General features: G+C 40.6%; 1 long non-coding RNA gene across 2 annotated transcripts in view; it reads right to left on the minus strand.

The window, feature by feature from the left end:
* LOC139752827 (uncharacterized) overlaps window positions 1–15,874 on the minus strand; it is a 149,665-nt gene that overhangs the window by 61,542 nt on the left and 72,249 nt on the right. The window contains exons 2-4 of one of the 2 annotated variants that reach the window (XR_011713591.1): window positions 14,144–14,234; window positions 10,979–11,077; window positions 8,515–8,844 (exon numbers count right to left, since the gene is read on the minus strand). This is a non-coding gene — a long non-coding RNA (uncharacterized lncRNA). Of the gene's footprint in view, window positions 1–8,514; window positions 8,845–10,978; window positions 11,078–14,143; window positions 14,235–15,874 lie in introns of those variants that run through there. The other variant, XR_011713592.1, reaches the window with a different exon arrangement.

Raw genomic sequence — 15,874 nt, forward strand, 5'->3', positions numbered from 1 at the left:
AGTCTCCTTCCCAAGCTCCCTTACTCTCACCACTCCCTTCACGCCAACATTCTCTTCTTTTCTGAAAACACGTACAAATCTTCACATTCGTCTCCACAAGATAATGATCAGACATCCCTCTATTTGCCCCTTTCAGCACATCAACATCCAAAAGTCTTTCTTTCACGCTCCTATCAATTGACACGTAATCCATAACGCTCTCTGGCCATCTCTCTTATTTACTTAAGGATCTTGGTTACATCCACACACATATAGACACCCCAATCTAAGCCTTGGAGGAGGATGAGCACTCTCCGCATGACTCCTTCTGTTTCCTATTTTGGAAAGTTAAAATAGGAGGGAAGGGTTTGTAGTACCCCCACTCCCGTCCCCTTGAGTTCCCTTCCACGACACACGGGGAATTCGTGGGAAGTATTCTTTCTCCCCTATACCCAGGGATTAGACAGGGTAGTGAGTGGTGGGATGAAGAAATATGATTGTTAGTGAAAGAGAAAAGAAAGGCGTTTCGACGATTTTTCCAGGGAAGTAGTGCGCATGATTGAAATATATATAAAAAAGAAAAGAGGCAGGAGGTCAAGAGAAAAGTGCAAGAAGTGAAAAAGAGGGCAATTGAGAGTTAAGGTTAGAAAGTATCATTAGATTTCAGGGAAAACATGTGATTGTCCAAAAAAATCACATGTTTACCAAATGGCGTCCTAGCTTCGTCTCTTCGATGTATATCAACTGACTGTTATATTTCTCTCTTGTGTATCCCCTGATGATGTGATTATTACACGAAAGTGCACTTGGGAACTTTTCGTGTTTCATTTTCCCCGTGGACTCATAGGAATATATATATATATATATATATATATATATATATATATATATATATATATACCACATCGCTCCAATTCACTCTATTCCTTGCCCTCCTTTCACCCTCCTGCATGTTCAGGCCCCGATCACACAAAATCCTTTTCACTCCATCTTTCCACCTCCAATTTGGTCTCCCTCTTCTCCTCGTTCCCTCCACCTCCGACACATATATCCTCTTGGTCAATCTTTCCTCACTCATTCTCTCCATGTGCCCAAACCATTTCAAAACACCCTCTTCTGCTCTCTCAACCACGCTCTTTTTATTTCCACACATCTCTCTTACCCTTACGTTACTTACTCGATCAAACCACCTCACACCACACATTGTCCTCAAACATCTCATTTCCAGCACATCCATCCTCCTGCGCACAACTCTATCCATAGCCCACGCCTCGCAACCATACAACATTGTTGGAACTACTATTCCTTCAAACATACCCATTTTTGCTTTCCGGGATAATGTTCTCGACTTCCACACATTTTTCAAGGCTCCCAAAATTTTCGCCCCCTCCCCCACCCTATGATCCACTTCCGCTTCCATGGTTCCATCCGCTGACAGATCCACTCCCAGATATCTAAAACACTTCACTTCCTCCAGCCTCTCACCATTCAAACTCACCTCCCAATTGACTTGACCCTCAACCCTACTGTACCTAATATACAGGGGTTGACGTGCTGTCAGTGGATTGAATCAAGGCATGTGAAGCGTCTGGGGTAAACCATGGAAAGCTGTGTAGGTATGTATATTTGCGTGTGTGGACGTGTGTATGTACATGTGTATGGGGGGGTTGGGCCATTTCTTTCGTCTGTTTCCTTGCGCTACCTCGCAAACGCGGGAGACAGCGACAAAGTATAAAAAAAAAAAAAAAAAAAAAAAAAAAAAAATATATATATATATATATATATATATATATATATATATATATATATATATATATATATATATATATATATATATATATATATATTAAAAAAGGGGGTGACTACTGTTGACTGGTTGGTAAGGTTATTTAATGCATGTATGATTCATAGTGAGGTGCCTGAGGATTGGCGGAATGCGTGCATAGTGCCATTGTACAAAGGCAAAGGGGATAAGAGTGAGTGCTCAAATTACAGAGGTATAAGTTTGTTGAGTATTCCTGGTAAATCATATGGGAGGGTATTTATTGAGAGGGTGAAGGCATGTACAGAGCATCAGATTGGGGAAGAGCAGTGTGGTCTCAGAAGTGGTAGAGGATGTGTGGATCAGGTGTTTGCTTTGAAGAATGTATGTGAGAAATACTTAGAAAAGCAAATGGATTTGTATGTAGCATTTATGGATCTGGAGAAGGCATATGATAGAGTTGATAGAGATGCTCTGCGGAAGGTATTATGAATATATGGTGTGGGAGGCAAGTTGTTAGAAGCAGTGAAAAGTTTTTATCAAGGATGTAAGGCATGTGTACGTTTAGGAAGAGAGGAAAGTAATTGGTTCTCAGTGAATGTAGGTTTGTGGCAGGGGTGTGTGATGTCTCCATGGTTGTTTAATTTGTTTATGGATGGGGTTGTTAGGGAGGTGAATGCAAGAGTTTTGGAAAGAGGGGCAAGTATGAAGTCTGTTCTGGATGAGAGAGCTTGGGAAGTGAGTCAGTTGTTGTTCGCTGATGATACAGCGCTGGTGGCTGATTCATGTGAGAAACTGCAGAAGCTGGTGACTGAGTTTGGTAAAGTGTGTGAAAGAAGAAAGTTAAGAGTAAATGTGAATAAGAGCAAGGTTATTAGGTACAGTAGGGTTGAGGGTCAAGTCAATTGGGAGGTAAGTTTGAATGGAGAAATACTGGAGAAAGTAAAGTGTTTTAGATATCTGGGAGTGGATCTTGCAGCGGATGGAACCATGGAAGCGGAAGTGAATCATAGGGTGGGGGAGGGGGCGAAAATCCTGGGAGCCTTGAAGAATGTGTGGAAGTCGAGAACATTATCTCGGAAAGCAAAAATGGGTATGTTTGAAGGAATAGTGGTTCCAACAATGTTGTATGGTTGCGAGGCGTGGGCTATGGATAGAGTTGTGCGCAGGAGGGTGGATGTGCTGGAAATGAGATGTTTGAGGACAATGTGTGGTGTGAGGTGGTTTGATCGAGTAAGTAATGTAAGGGTAAGAGAGATGTGTGGAAATAAAAAGAGCGTGGTTGAGAGAGCAGAAGAGGGTGTTTTGAAATGGTTTGGGCACATGGAGAGAATGGGTGAGGAAAGATTGACCAAGAGGATATATGTGTCGGAGATGGAGGGAACGAGGAGAAGTGGGAGACCAAATTGGAGGTGGAAAGATGGAGTGAAAAAGATTTTGTGTGATCGGGACCTGAACATGCAGGAGGGTGAAAGGAGGGCAAGGAATAGAGTGAACTGGATCGATGTGGTATACCGGGGTTGACGTGCTGTCAGTGGATTGAATCAGGGCATGTGAAGCGTCTGGGGTAAACCATGAAAAGTTTTGTGGGGCCTGGATGTGGAAAGGGAGCTGTGGTTTCGGGCATTATTGCGTGGCAGCTAGAGACTGAGTGTGAACGAATGGGGCCTTTGTTGTCTTTTCCTAGTGCTACCTCGCACACATGAGGGGGAAGGGGGAAGTTATTCCATGTGTGGCGAGGTGACGATGGGAGTGAATGGGGGCAGATAGTGTGAATTGTGTGCATGGGTATATATGGATGTGTCTGTGTATGTATATATATGTGTACATTGAGATGTATAGGTATGTATATTTGCGTGTGTGGACGTGTGTGTGTATACATTGTGTATGGGGGTGGGTTGGGCCATTTCTTTCGTCTGTTTCCTTGCGCTACCTCGCAAACGCAGGAGACAGCGACAAAGCAAAATAAAAAAAAAAAAGCAATATATATATATATATATATATATATATATATATATATATATATATATATATATATATATATATATATTTCCCTTGGGATAGAGGAGAAAGAGAACTTCGCAGGTATTCCCTGCGTGTCGTTGAAGACGACTAAAATGGATGGTAGTGGGGGGCTGGAAATCCTCTACTCCTGTTTTACTTTTCCAGAAGAAGGAACAGAGAAGGCGGCCGAGTGAAGATTTTTCCATCTTAGGCTTAGTCGTTTGTTCTTGAGGCTACTTTACTAACGAGAAAGACGGCGAACATCTACGAATAACAAAATGTACATGGAGAGAGAATTACTCCCAAGATTGTTGCGTTTAGGTACACCATTTTCTTTATATCGAACGAGTTTGAGGGTTGACTATTAGTCACTACTCTTTGTTCACAACCAATCACCTAATATCCTAATCACCAAGGTACAACCATATCTATACCATGTGACTCAGCTTTTGCTCGTAATCTTCGATATGGAACTTTTTCGAATGCTTTTCGAAAATGTATAAGAACGATATCTGTTGTGTTACTTTTATCATACATGTCGATTACATCATAGAAGAAATCAAGCAGATTTGTCAGACGTGAGAGAGTTCGTCGACATTATTGCTGAGAATCGTTGATTAAGTGGTGGTCCTCCGGTTGGTTTAAGATTTTGTTCAGAGTGGTAGTTTCCATAAGTTTTCCAATTTGTTAGGCAATTTGGGACGATACTTTCCGTTGCAGAAACGTATTACCTTTTTTGTATATTGGTGTTGCAATGACAAACTTCCATTCCTCTAAGAACTTTCTCCGTAGCAAGTGTCTTATTGACCAGAGCCGTCATATATAGTCTTCACTATTTCTTTTTTTTTTTTTGCCTTTTTCATTGTCATCAACTGAAACGTGTGTGAGCTTACCGTCTTATATGCCCTCCTTCCATTCATCAATATCAGTACACCTTCAACGTATATGTCGCTATGTTGCAGAATGGGGTCCTCTCTAAAGAGTGGAACTGGACTCAGAACATGAGTTGTGCCTTTAGTCATAAATTCAGATGAAAAGAAAAAAATAATTTAAGATCTTTGCCGTAATTCCATTGTTGTGGACCAAATCACCATTTTCCGTAACTGTTGGACAAATTGATCTAGTTGATGACTCTTCTAGCATAACTATATAACTCGTTAGGTTTTTTTTTTTCTTTTTCTAGCAATGTATATTTCGTACTGACACTAACCTTGACGCTGGTTATCGGTCTCTTATGGCATCTTATGTGATGCTTTCTAAGGAAAAAGGCACTTGAAAATCTCATCGTTCCATCATTATGACTTTGTAACACTCATTCACAAATGCATTCCTTCTATTGTTTTGGAACTTTTTTGAAGATTTTTCAGGCTACGTCCATGTCGTTTTCACTGGCAATATCATCCTAGATATTACCTTTCAAGAGCAATGAAAAGATCTCTCAATCTGTCAATCCAAAATTTGGTATTCTCTCTTGATTTTCATGTTGACCGACGTTACATGCTGGGTTGAAAGTTACCTGAAAAGTGCTTCACCGGTGATCACTTATACCAAATGTTCCTCCAACTTTAACGATCATTAAAGTCATCTTGTTTGTTACTAGAAATAAATATAATATGTTGATGACGCTCGTAAGATTCTCAACTAAGTGGAACAGGACACTATGAAGTAACTTTGAGTGGAGGTTACTGGATAATTAGATACCGGTGAGATAAAATCTACCGCAGTGAACGAATCTTGTTATTACAAATCTATGCTAATTGATCACGAAGTCTTTCGTCTATCTATCACCAGATATATACTCCCTGTCCCTTAAGACATCTAAACTCTAAGATTCTGTTATAATCGAGATTTTGACATACCAGTGTTACAGTGGGGAGATACACTTCCCTGTATCTCTGGCCTGGACTCTACCTAAACCTTAGAGTTAACTCTGGCCTGGACTCTACTTAAAGCTTAAAGTTAACTCTGGGTCTGAACTCTACTTATAGCTTGCATGGTTGTGTCCTTATGCAATTCAGCGAGAAACCTACACGCAAACGTGAACGTGCTAGATTTAGTTCTAGCTATGAATTAAGTTCTTGTAAATTATGTTGTGGTGAGAGAAATGCTTGTCATGAGTAAACACGGACAAAGACTTTTGATACAGCTTCTGATGTTGATGAACACGTCCGTAAAAAAGAAGAGAAAAAAATTCAGGCTCATATTCTAAAGATATTGCCAATGCATTCTTACACTTGACAGGATAAGCTGGGATGATGTTGCAAATAAAAACGGTATAGGCATAGCTGGAAGACGTTTCAGTATGACCTTCAAGGTAGGAGAGCAACGTGATAATATAAATTACATAGATTTGCATAGAAAAAAGCAAGAGACCAAGCTTTATGTGGAGCGGGGGAAGAACGTTTTGCGGATCAACCAGAGGCTTATCCTGGACTCTCGAAATTCCTGACTCATATGATTTTCGTTGAGGCTCGCCTGGCTCCATATAATGCCTGGAAGTTGCTCAACTATCCCAAAGGCATAGTTGATAAGTAAGAGTCCAACTCCTTTTCCTGGAATAAGTTATACAAGCGTACTTCTTGAGCAGATATTTTTCTTTTAGAAGAGATGCTAAATGTTCAGCTTTATCCTTCGTCAGCGCCAAACCTTTCATGAAAAGTAGACATGATATAAGAAAACGTATTGTGTTTTCGAAATCATCCTCCATGTGTGATGAAATTTAGTTGTTGACCAGTGAACAATCACCGAGGTCTTCAGAAAGCACTCAATGAAGTGTCGCATTGAAGAGCACTAATCAAAATTAAGTCACATAGTATAGATGGCGTTGTGCTTCGATTATCATAGAACTGGTTTCTGAACGTAAACAACGCGGAGTAATGAACGGTCACTCCCCGAAACGGTTAGACGCGTCGCGTGATGTGCCGCAGATATCGCTCTCTGCACCAGTTTTGGTGCTGGTAAGCATTAGTGATACTGATAGCAAAGGCTTTGTTGTAAAATATTGAAACTGCAGACGACAGGAAGCTAGGAAAACAATAGATACTGAGCGTTCACAGTTGCAAGCTGATGTAGAAAAACTGATGGGCTGGCTCACTGGTGACAAATGATTCGTAATATCGACAAGTGTATACAGCTTTACACATCGGCATCAAAACCGAGGAGAAAAGCTGCAGTATGAATCATATTGATCTACAAAACGTAAATCAGGAAAAAAAAACTTAGGTACAACAATTTCCGATGACCTACAGTTAAGTCGTTCGTCGAGGCAGTAAAAACTGCAAGCAATCTTTTTTTTTTGAGACATCATTGGCATGGCAAAAGAATTCAAGTCTTAAAACAAATCCTCACTCTTTACAGTTACTGGTGCGACCCAACTTGAACATTATATTCAGTTCTGTTTACCTTGCTTGAACTAGGACATAAACAGATTGGAGAGTACAGCGCCCAGCTACCAAAATCATTTCTGACAGAGAAACAAACACTAAAGCAAACCAGAGGACCTAAACCTATCTAGCTTAGAAAATGAAACAAAAGGTAACCTGATACAGGTTTTCAGAAGAATCAAAAGACGTTACCAACTTTTGATCTAAGCTACTTAAGATTTTACGGGTAGATCAGTCTGATTTCACTTGTAGCAATGGACACAAACTCGCATACAAGCGCTCTACTTCAGATGAGGCAAAGTACCATTCCTTCAGGCGGACTGTTAACATATGGAGTAATTCAACAATAAACGAAGAAGATAGCAACACCACAAATGCGTTTGAAAAAGAAAAAAGATATATGCTTTAAAGATGTATGCCTCAAGGTCAGCGACAATTTCTATTTGTGCCTCCGTACTTGTAAAGTTTTTAAGCATTTCTCCTTTGTTTCTCATATCTTCCTCTATCAAAAGCAGCCTCGAAAGGACCCACTGGTCTGTTGGTGTTTGCAGCACAATGCATTACTATTGTATTCTCTTTCCGTGTCAAGGATAGAGGTGCAGGAGTAGGACCTCTTACTGCGTCACAAATGGCTGAAACGGAAATTTCGTTGTCTCATGTACCCAAGGACTCCTCGCTCATATGGTTACGTTGCTTCTTATAAATTCTGACCACAAAACAGTCGTCCGGACACGGTAGTAATTTTGAGTAGGTGTTTATCCTTGTGGTGTTACAAGGCTATGCATCAGGATGCTTCTTAAACAGTATGATGAGCCTGTCAGCATTGTTGATAGGGCGATTCGAATCTATTTTGGCTTCGTGCGTATCTCAGGATTTCTTTCTTTATGCTATCTAATGCACTGGTAGTAGAGGGTTGGGTGGAGATGCCGCCCAGAACCAAGCCAGCTCCTATTTCTTATGAAAAGTAGATTGTTCGAAGGAACCATGCTCATCATGCTCTCATCAAAACCTTTACATTATCTACATGCAATAACTAAAATGTATTTTTGAAATAAGAAAAGGAGCCCATAGTTTTCATTCAAAGGTATATAAGATACAGTATTTTCCTGAATGATAATATCTTTCTGTGATTTGTCATGAGATTGTTTAAGAATCATGAAATCCGCTAAGTAGAGATTCGAGTCAGTAGATGGCTATTCTCATGAATGTTTAGTGGTTAACGTTAACAGAAAAATGAATGATAACAGACTTTATGATACTTCTCGCTTGATTAATTCACAGGGGAACATATTAAAAAAAATTTTGGTGCCTCATATTTTAGACATGATTCTAGGTATATTCACTCCACTGAATAAGAATATTACCTTTATTTTCTTCTAGCAGCTATAGATTTTGACACAATGCACTTATCAATAAATGTACCTCTCATGAGCACGGATAGTGCTAAGTGGAGCTCAAAATATGTGCTTCTGCACAATGGCAACAAATATAGATCAGTCCCAATTGGTCACTAAACTAAGATGACTGAACAGCAGGACACAATCGCCCTGGTCTTACAGAAGATATCACACCACGATCACCAATGGTTAATCTGTGTGGATCCTGAGATGGTGACTTTTCTCCCGGGTCAGCAGAGTGGATACACCAAGTATCCCTGCTTCATCTGTCTCTAGGATAGTAGAGCTAAGGATGAGCACCAGGTGAGAAAACAACGGCCTGTGAGAGAAAACATGGTGGGTGGAGAAAAGAATGTAATCGCAGAACTCCTGGATGACAGAGATAAGATCATTTTACCACCACTGCACGTCAAACTAAGTTTAATGAAACAGTTTGTCAAGGCTTTGAACAAAGAAGGGGACTGCTTTGACTACATATGCAGAAAAACCTTGGTGACCTAAGTGAGGAGCAGGGTGAACGATTCCACTACGTTTTAAGAACCATGGAAGAAAGATCCCGGGGACACTGGGATACTCATATGATGCCGGATTACTGCTAGACCAGGCGACGTGATTGTCCTGGGGCAGCTCGCCGCAAGAAGTCTTTGAAACGTGAGATGTCTGAGTAAATGAGCATCGTATCAGTGATATATAACTTTCTATACTTGTTTCACCATCATCTGATGCTATGGATGTAATCTAACCACAAATCAACAAATTCTGCTTGTATGAAGCCATTTTTTTCCATCAAAAAGGCAGTAATTAATGATTTGTAGTCATCAGTCCTTGTGCCCGATCATTTGTATGTATAGCAATTAGGCGCATATCATATCTCGATAATCAAAGATGATTGAGGAAAATTAATGGCATATCTAAAATCAGCGACCAAAGTCTACCTAAATATAGGCCTAATATATCAGGCACCAAATTCTGTGTGACCTGATAACTGTGACCTGATAAGCAGGTCGCCCTATATTGGAAAAAATCGGGATTCATATTCCAGTATTTCCTTTTCACACACACACACACACACACACCCACACACATTTATCTATCTATCTAACTATCTATCTATCTATCTATCTCCAGGAATTCCATTCTCAGTTTTCGTGGGATGGATCAGGTAATGACATCCTTTGGAAATAGGTTCGTACCATAGCAAAGGTTACTCAATACAGTTATCATATGTTATAGATGGGATTCTACTTTGATGGTTGGAAAGTTGGTTAACCAGCCGTACAGGAAGAATAGTGTTTAATGGTTAAACATTACAATGGTTAGACGTAACAGGTGGTGTGCCACAAGGATCAGTCTTAGGACCGGTTCACTTTTCCATATATACAATGACAATGATAAACAGACTGCACTGTAAGACGTCGAAATTCGCAGACAATACTAGGTTGGGAAATGAATGATCAACAAAAGTGGAACGTCTTCGGCCTCAAACGATCATAAACAAACTGATGGACTGGGCTCATAGGTGGCATATGAATGTCAGTTTTATTAAATGCTAAGTTTTACATATCGGAAAGAAAAACGAAAAGGAAATCTCTTGAACTAGAAAAGGTGAGGATAAAGATTGGGTTTGATAATCTCTAGTGACTTAAAGCCAAGCAAGCAGTACACAGAAGCAGTTGAAAGGGCGAACAAAATTTTTTGATTTATGTATGTCACTAGTGCGTCCCCAGCTCGAATATTTTGTACGGTTTTGGTTTCTCTACTTGAAAATATATACATGTATAGGATGGAGAGAGTACAATGGCGAGCTACCAAGATGATTCCCGGCCCGAGAAACAAATTTTTTGGTAACCGAGTGAACAACTTGAAATCTATTTAACTTAGAAATGAGAAAGAGGTAATCTGATACAGGTATTCAAAATTATCAGAAGTGTTGCTAATCTCGATCAACAAGCTAATTAAGGATTGACTCGTTCGATTTATCACAATGGTCATAAACTCGTGCGCACATCGAATGAGGTGAAGTACTTTTTCATGGGCATTATTGTTAATATATTGTACAATTTACCAACTGAAGTAGTTGAAAGTAGTACCATAGAGACGTTTAAAGGTGGACGATGAATATTTCGCTTCAAGTCCATGATTGACATTATATGTACGTCCTTAGTTTTATAAAGAAAAGTTTATAGTATTTTGTATTTGACATATTTGTACGTATATCTTTCTACTCGTACCACACTGATGTACGAGCTTCAGATCTCTTTCTTTATCATCACAGACAGCCCGAACGGACGCAGTGGTCTGTCACTGTTTGAAATCCTTTATATTATCTTCGGATACATACCCTGAACCCATGCCTCAGTATGTTAACCATTCCACGCAGCATTAAGAAAATCTGTTCTGGACGCTAAAGGCGAAAAGCATGAACTGCGACACTTTAATCAGGGTCCTCTTACCTCCTGTGTCTCCTGCGTAGCATGACAGACACTCGCGGGTCGTGTAGTGCTTTGTCGTCGTTGTCGTCCTCCGTCCGTCGTCACAACTCACACTTTAACCTGGAAATTAACCGTCCAAAACGTGAAAGGTCTAAACAAATAAAGTCACTGAACTTCATAACGTAACTTTTCCAGCTTCTCAAGATACTGAATGACACAAGATTTTGCCTGGATTATGCTACTTAGAACCTGTTTAACGTGAACTTAACTTGGTCCATAACTTGAGTGACATCCCAACCTTGGCCATGAAGCTTTATGAAGTTATTTTCTAGAATGACATTAGATCCGTTGCTCTAATTCAGATCTTGCTTTTGTTCCTTTTGATATGTTAACCGTGAACACAAACTGGCTCAAAACTTGAACAAAATTCTACCTTTGGCCATAGACTTTGATACATACCAAGAATCAGATATATATATATATATATATATATATATATATATATATATATATATATATATATATATATATATATATATATATATAGAGAGAGAGAGAGAGAGAGAGAGAGAGAGAGAGAGAGAGAGAGCATTAACTTGCAATGCGACAGGCCAAAAGTTGCGTGAGTTATGGTGTCATGAGTTATGTGTGAGACGAAGAGATTGTAAGTGTGTAGATTGAAAGCCAGCCAGCAGGCCACGTGTGGGGGAGGCAAAATGAAAAACAGCTATATAGGCCAAAGGAGATAAATTTGAGTTAAAGAAATGCTTGCTCACTGCGCAGCCATCGGTAACTGCCCCGATACCTAGGTGGGTAGTACTGGTTGTGTATCTCCCTGGTCGATGACTGCCTACCACCTACTCCCAGAATGAGAGTATTTACTTTTTTTCTTTACGTTGGAAGCTCCAGTCACGGACAAAAAGTCCACATCAAGGCCGGGCCTTGATTGAAACATATAGAGACGATTATGAATGGGGAAAAGAAGAGACAAGGGAAAATATCTACGAATTTTGGAGGAAGTGAAAAACCTGTCCTTTAAAATGTGCCTGGTTCATAGTTACTCATGCGTACGAAGAAATTTTTGTAGCAGGGAGGGGTACCGCGTAGCGCTCACCGTATGTAGAATCTAGGATTACAATGTGTGAGCTACGTGTCGTCAAGCGTTGTATGTTAAGAGGGTGGGATTGTGTGTTTGTGGAGAAATGTAAAAACAGATGACTACTAACCATTTCTTCAGAATATGAGGCAAAATACGTTCGATTTCGTAAGAGTAGCGGTGGTGTAACGCCCTCACGGAGGTGGCGTTCGTTGGTGACGTATAGCGCGTGAATTACGACGAGAGCGAGTGAAGGTACGGGTCCATTTGTCATGTGCGGTGTGCGGCAAGCAGCCGGCAGGCCACGAGAACTAAAACTCCTGCTGGCCTCTCTTATACACTCAGGCTCACACACTCTCACACTCACACAGAGTGGTTCACCGGACCCATGATGGGCAAAGTATTAAAAAGACAGCTGTGGGATGTCATATGTGTTGAATCTCCTGTTCTAGAATCTTCAGCTATTTTAGGACCTTCAGCTACTGTAGACCCTTCAGCTATCGTTGAATCTGTTTCAGGTGTAGTGCAGCTGGGCAGTCCTCTCCTTTGTCATGATCTTAGTATATGTTTGCCATTGCTGTAAGTTCGTTTTGATTAGCTTTCCTGTTATCTTCCTGCTTCATGAAAGATCTGCGCGAAAAATATTGTGTTGTGTTATTCACAAAGAAAATAAACTTTAGAAATACATCAGTAGTTTTTGTGGTTGTAGTGATGGAGGTCTTGCGTCGCAGGTAACAGATATGCTTCATGGCTGCAATTTCTTAAATTTTCTATACGCCGTGAAGAATTTTAAAACCTCGTGTTGGATAAATGTGACGACTCAATTTTGGGGAAACCAGCGGGATGGCCTCTTGTCTTTATGTCAAATGACATGACTTGCTTGTGTGTGACAGAAGACAAGTTGACCATTACATATATGAGTGGAACACAGAGGGCTACGTGCAATATGAGGTAAAGCTGTGCAAATGTAATTTCCTACTTGTACTTTACGTTGAGGGAGTTTTGCACTCATGGAGCTCCGTCTGTTACTCTGTGTTTGATATAGGAATGCTATGTCGTCATTCTCAATGGACAAGATTGCCCTTCAAGTGAAGCTGGTGCGAGACCGTACAACTGGGAAACGGGAGGCGAGTTTTGTGTGGAAATGTGAGACAAGAACATAACGACAGATTGTGCAGTGGTGCGCAATAATCATTGTTCTTTAAGAGACAAATCTTCAGGCATCATCTTGACTAGTATGGGAAGCAGTGCGTTATCTATACAGACCAGTTCAAGATGTAACCACGGCCTCTGCATTAGGACAATAAGAATAACGAGTCTCGGATTATGTTGGGCAGAGTGTGGGCGATGAATAGCACTAATTGAAGGGTGACATATCTGTTGGTTGGCTGTACTAAACATGAACCACCATGGGATGGCGGGAGAGAGTAGTTAAAAAAAAAAAGAGAGAGCAATTCTATTGTCTTCAACACTGGGATGATCTACATGAAATCCTAAATTCTATGGTATAAGAATTTGCTTCGTGGAAGAAAACTCATTTCAGTTCTTTGATGGCGGGAAAGGTCGTTGAACTTCACAATGTCAATGTTTGATTTTATCTCGAACAATGAATCACACTCGCGTTGACTCCAGCTCGGGATTTGCGTTTTCCTGTACATTAATAGGCGGTATTATCTTTCCTATCAGACTGAATCAAATCACTGTGATTATGAATTTTAGAATGGGAAGACTTTGGCAGGCGGGCTTTGTGCTGGAAACCAAGATCTACCTAGAGTGACTTGGTGCGTGCAGTGGCTGTATGGTGTGTGTGTGTGTGTGTGACAGCTGAACCATGCGTAGCCGGGCCAACTACCTCAGCTGCGGTACTATACCTCAGAGGAAACTGGGAAGAAATTGACAAATCACTAGACGGAATGAGAGAAGGACATAAACTCGTCAACCTTAACCCTTCCTTCGTGCATTTTGATACAAGCCCTCACAGCTCCCATGCGCATCTACTGGCCAAGAGTCCAAGTAAAAGAAAAACTAACATGTCTAAAGTGTCACATGTATCAGGAAATACAATTATGGAATATAAAAGTTGTACTTACAATAGCATCAGTTGGCAGGCGGGAACATACAACTTGTGGTGATGACGTGGCTGGATCAGACGTGCTGAGGATGAGGGCGGTCTCCCGGTGACTGCGACGAACACACATTTAACGTGCATTAGTGAGACACAAATACACATTTTCTGTCAAGAATAATCATTCGTACTTCACAAAAAAAGTGTCATGACCACCAAATGAATATATATATATATAATATATTAAGACATTGACAAGAGCATAATGGTTCGTTAAAACTGCAACATCGGTGAGTATAACATAGTAAGTGGTGATGAGAAAGATCTATTATTTAGAAAAGAATTGATAAAGAGTGAGTTTGCGTTAGGTGTTTTCTGTCAAGTTTTAAGGAAATATTTGAAACAGAGACAGGACTAACAGCTTTATTGCTTAAGAGTTGTCCGTCAACAAGAAGAACGGTTTGGATGTATTGCAGTTAGGATTTATTCAAACAAAGGGGTTCTCGCCAGTATTGATGATCTGTTTGGTGTTATACATGTATGACGACTCCGGAATGTCGGGTGCTGGAGGGTAGGCGGAATGCAAGTTCAAGCCATACAAACAAAGCAAAACTCTTCAGTGCCCCCAAACAAACCACAGTTTCGTTAATTCGGGAATTATATAATGGCAGGTCATAGATTCCAGACTGAGGTCGAAGGAATACACATCAATGGTAAGGCAGTTGTATCTACTAATTGGTAGAAGGATAGGTCTGATCGTTATTGTTTGAGAATGTTTTGAGAAATACTTATCAATGGATGAACTCTAACTTGATGAGTATTTGCTATATCTAAACATACGACAGATTGATGGGGCCTGTGCAAGGGCTTTAACGAATATATGGTGTGGAGGCAAGTTGTTAGAAGCAGTGAAAAGTTTTTATCGAGGATGTAAGGCCTGTGTACGTGTAGGAAGAGAGGAAAGTGATTGGTTCTCAGTGAATGTAGGTTTGCGGCAGGGGTGTGTGATGTCTCCATGATTGTTTAATTTGTTTATGGATGGGGTTGTTAGGGAGGTGAATGCAAGAGTTTTGGAAAGAGGGGCAAGTATGAAGTCTGTTGGGGATGAGAGAGCTTGGGAAGTGAGTCAGTTGTTGTTCGCTGATGATACAGCGCTGGTGGCTGATTCATGTGAGAAACTGCAGAAGCTGGTGACCGAGTTTGGTAAAGTGTGTGAAAGAAGAAAGTTAAGAGTAAATGTGAATAAGAGCAAGGTTATTAGGTACAGTAGGGTTGAGGGTCAAGTCAATTGGGAGGTAAGTTTGAATGGAGAAAAACTGGAGGAAGTGAAGTGTTTTAGATATCTGGGAGTGGATCTGGCAGCGGATGGAACCATGGAAGCGGAAGTGGATCATAGGGCGGGGGAGGGGGCGAAAATTCTGGGAGCCTTGAAGAATGTGTGGAAGTCGAGAACATTATCTCGGAAAGCAAAAATGGGTATGTTTGAAGGAATAGTGGTTCCAACAATGTTGTATGGTTGCGAGGCGTGGGCTATGGATAGAGTTGTGCGCAGGAGGATGGATGTGCTGGAAATGAGATGTTTGAGGACAATGTGTGGTGTGAGGTGGTTTGATCGAGTAAGTAACGGAAGGGTAAGAGAGATGTGTGGAAATAAAAAGAGCGTGGTTGAGAGAGCAGAAGAGGGTGTTTTGAAATGGTTTGGGCACATGGAGAGAATGAATGAGGAAAGATTGACCAAGAGGATATATGTGTCGGA

This window comes from Panulirus ornatus, chromosome 13 (genome assembly GCF_036320965.1).
Source record: "Panulirus ornatus isolate Po-2019 chromosome 13, ASM3632096v1, whole genome shotgun sequence".
In the NCBI taxonomy this organism is placed as follows: domain Eukaryota; kingdom Metazoa; phylum Arthropoda; class Malacostraca; order Decapoda; family Palinuridae; genus Panulirus; species Panulirus ornatus.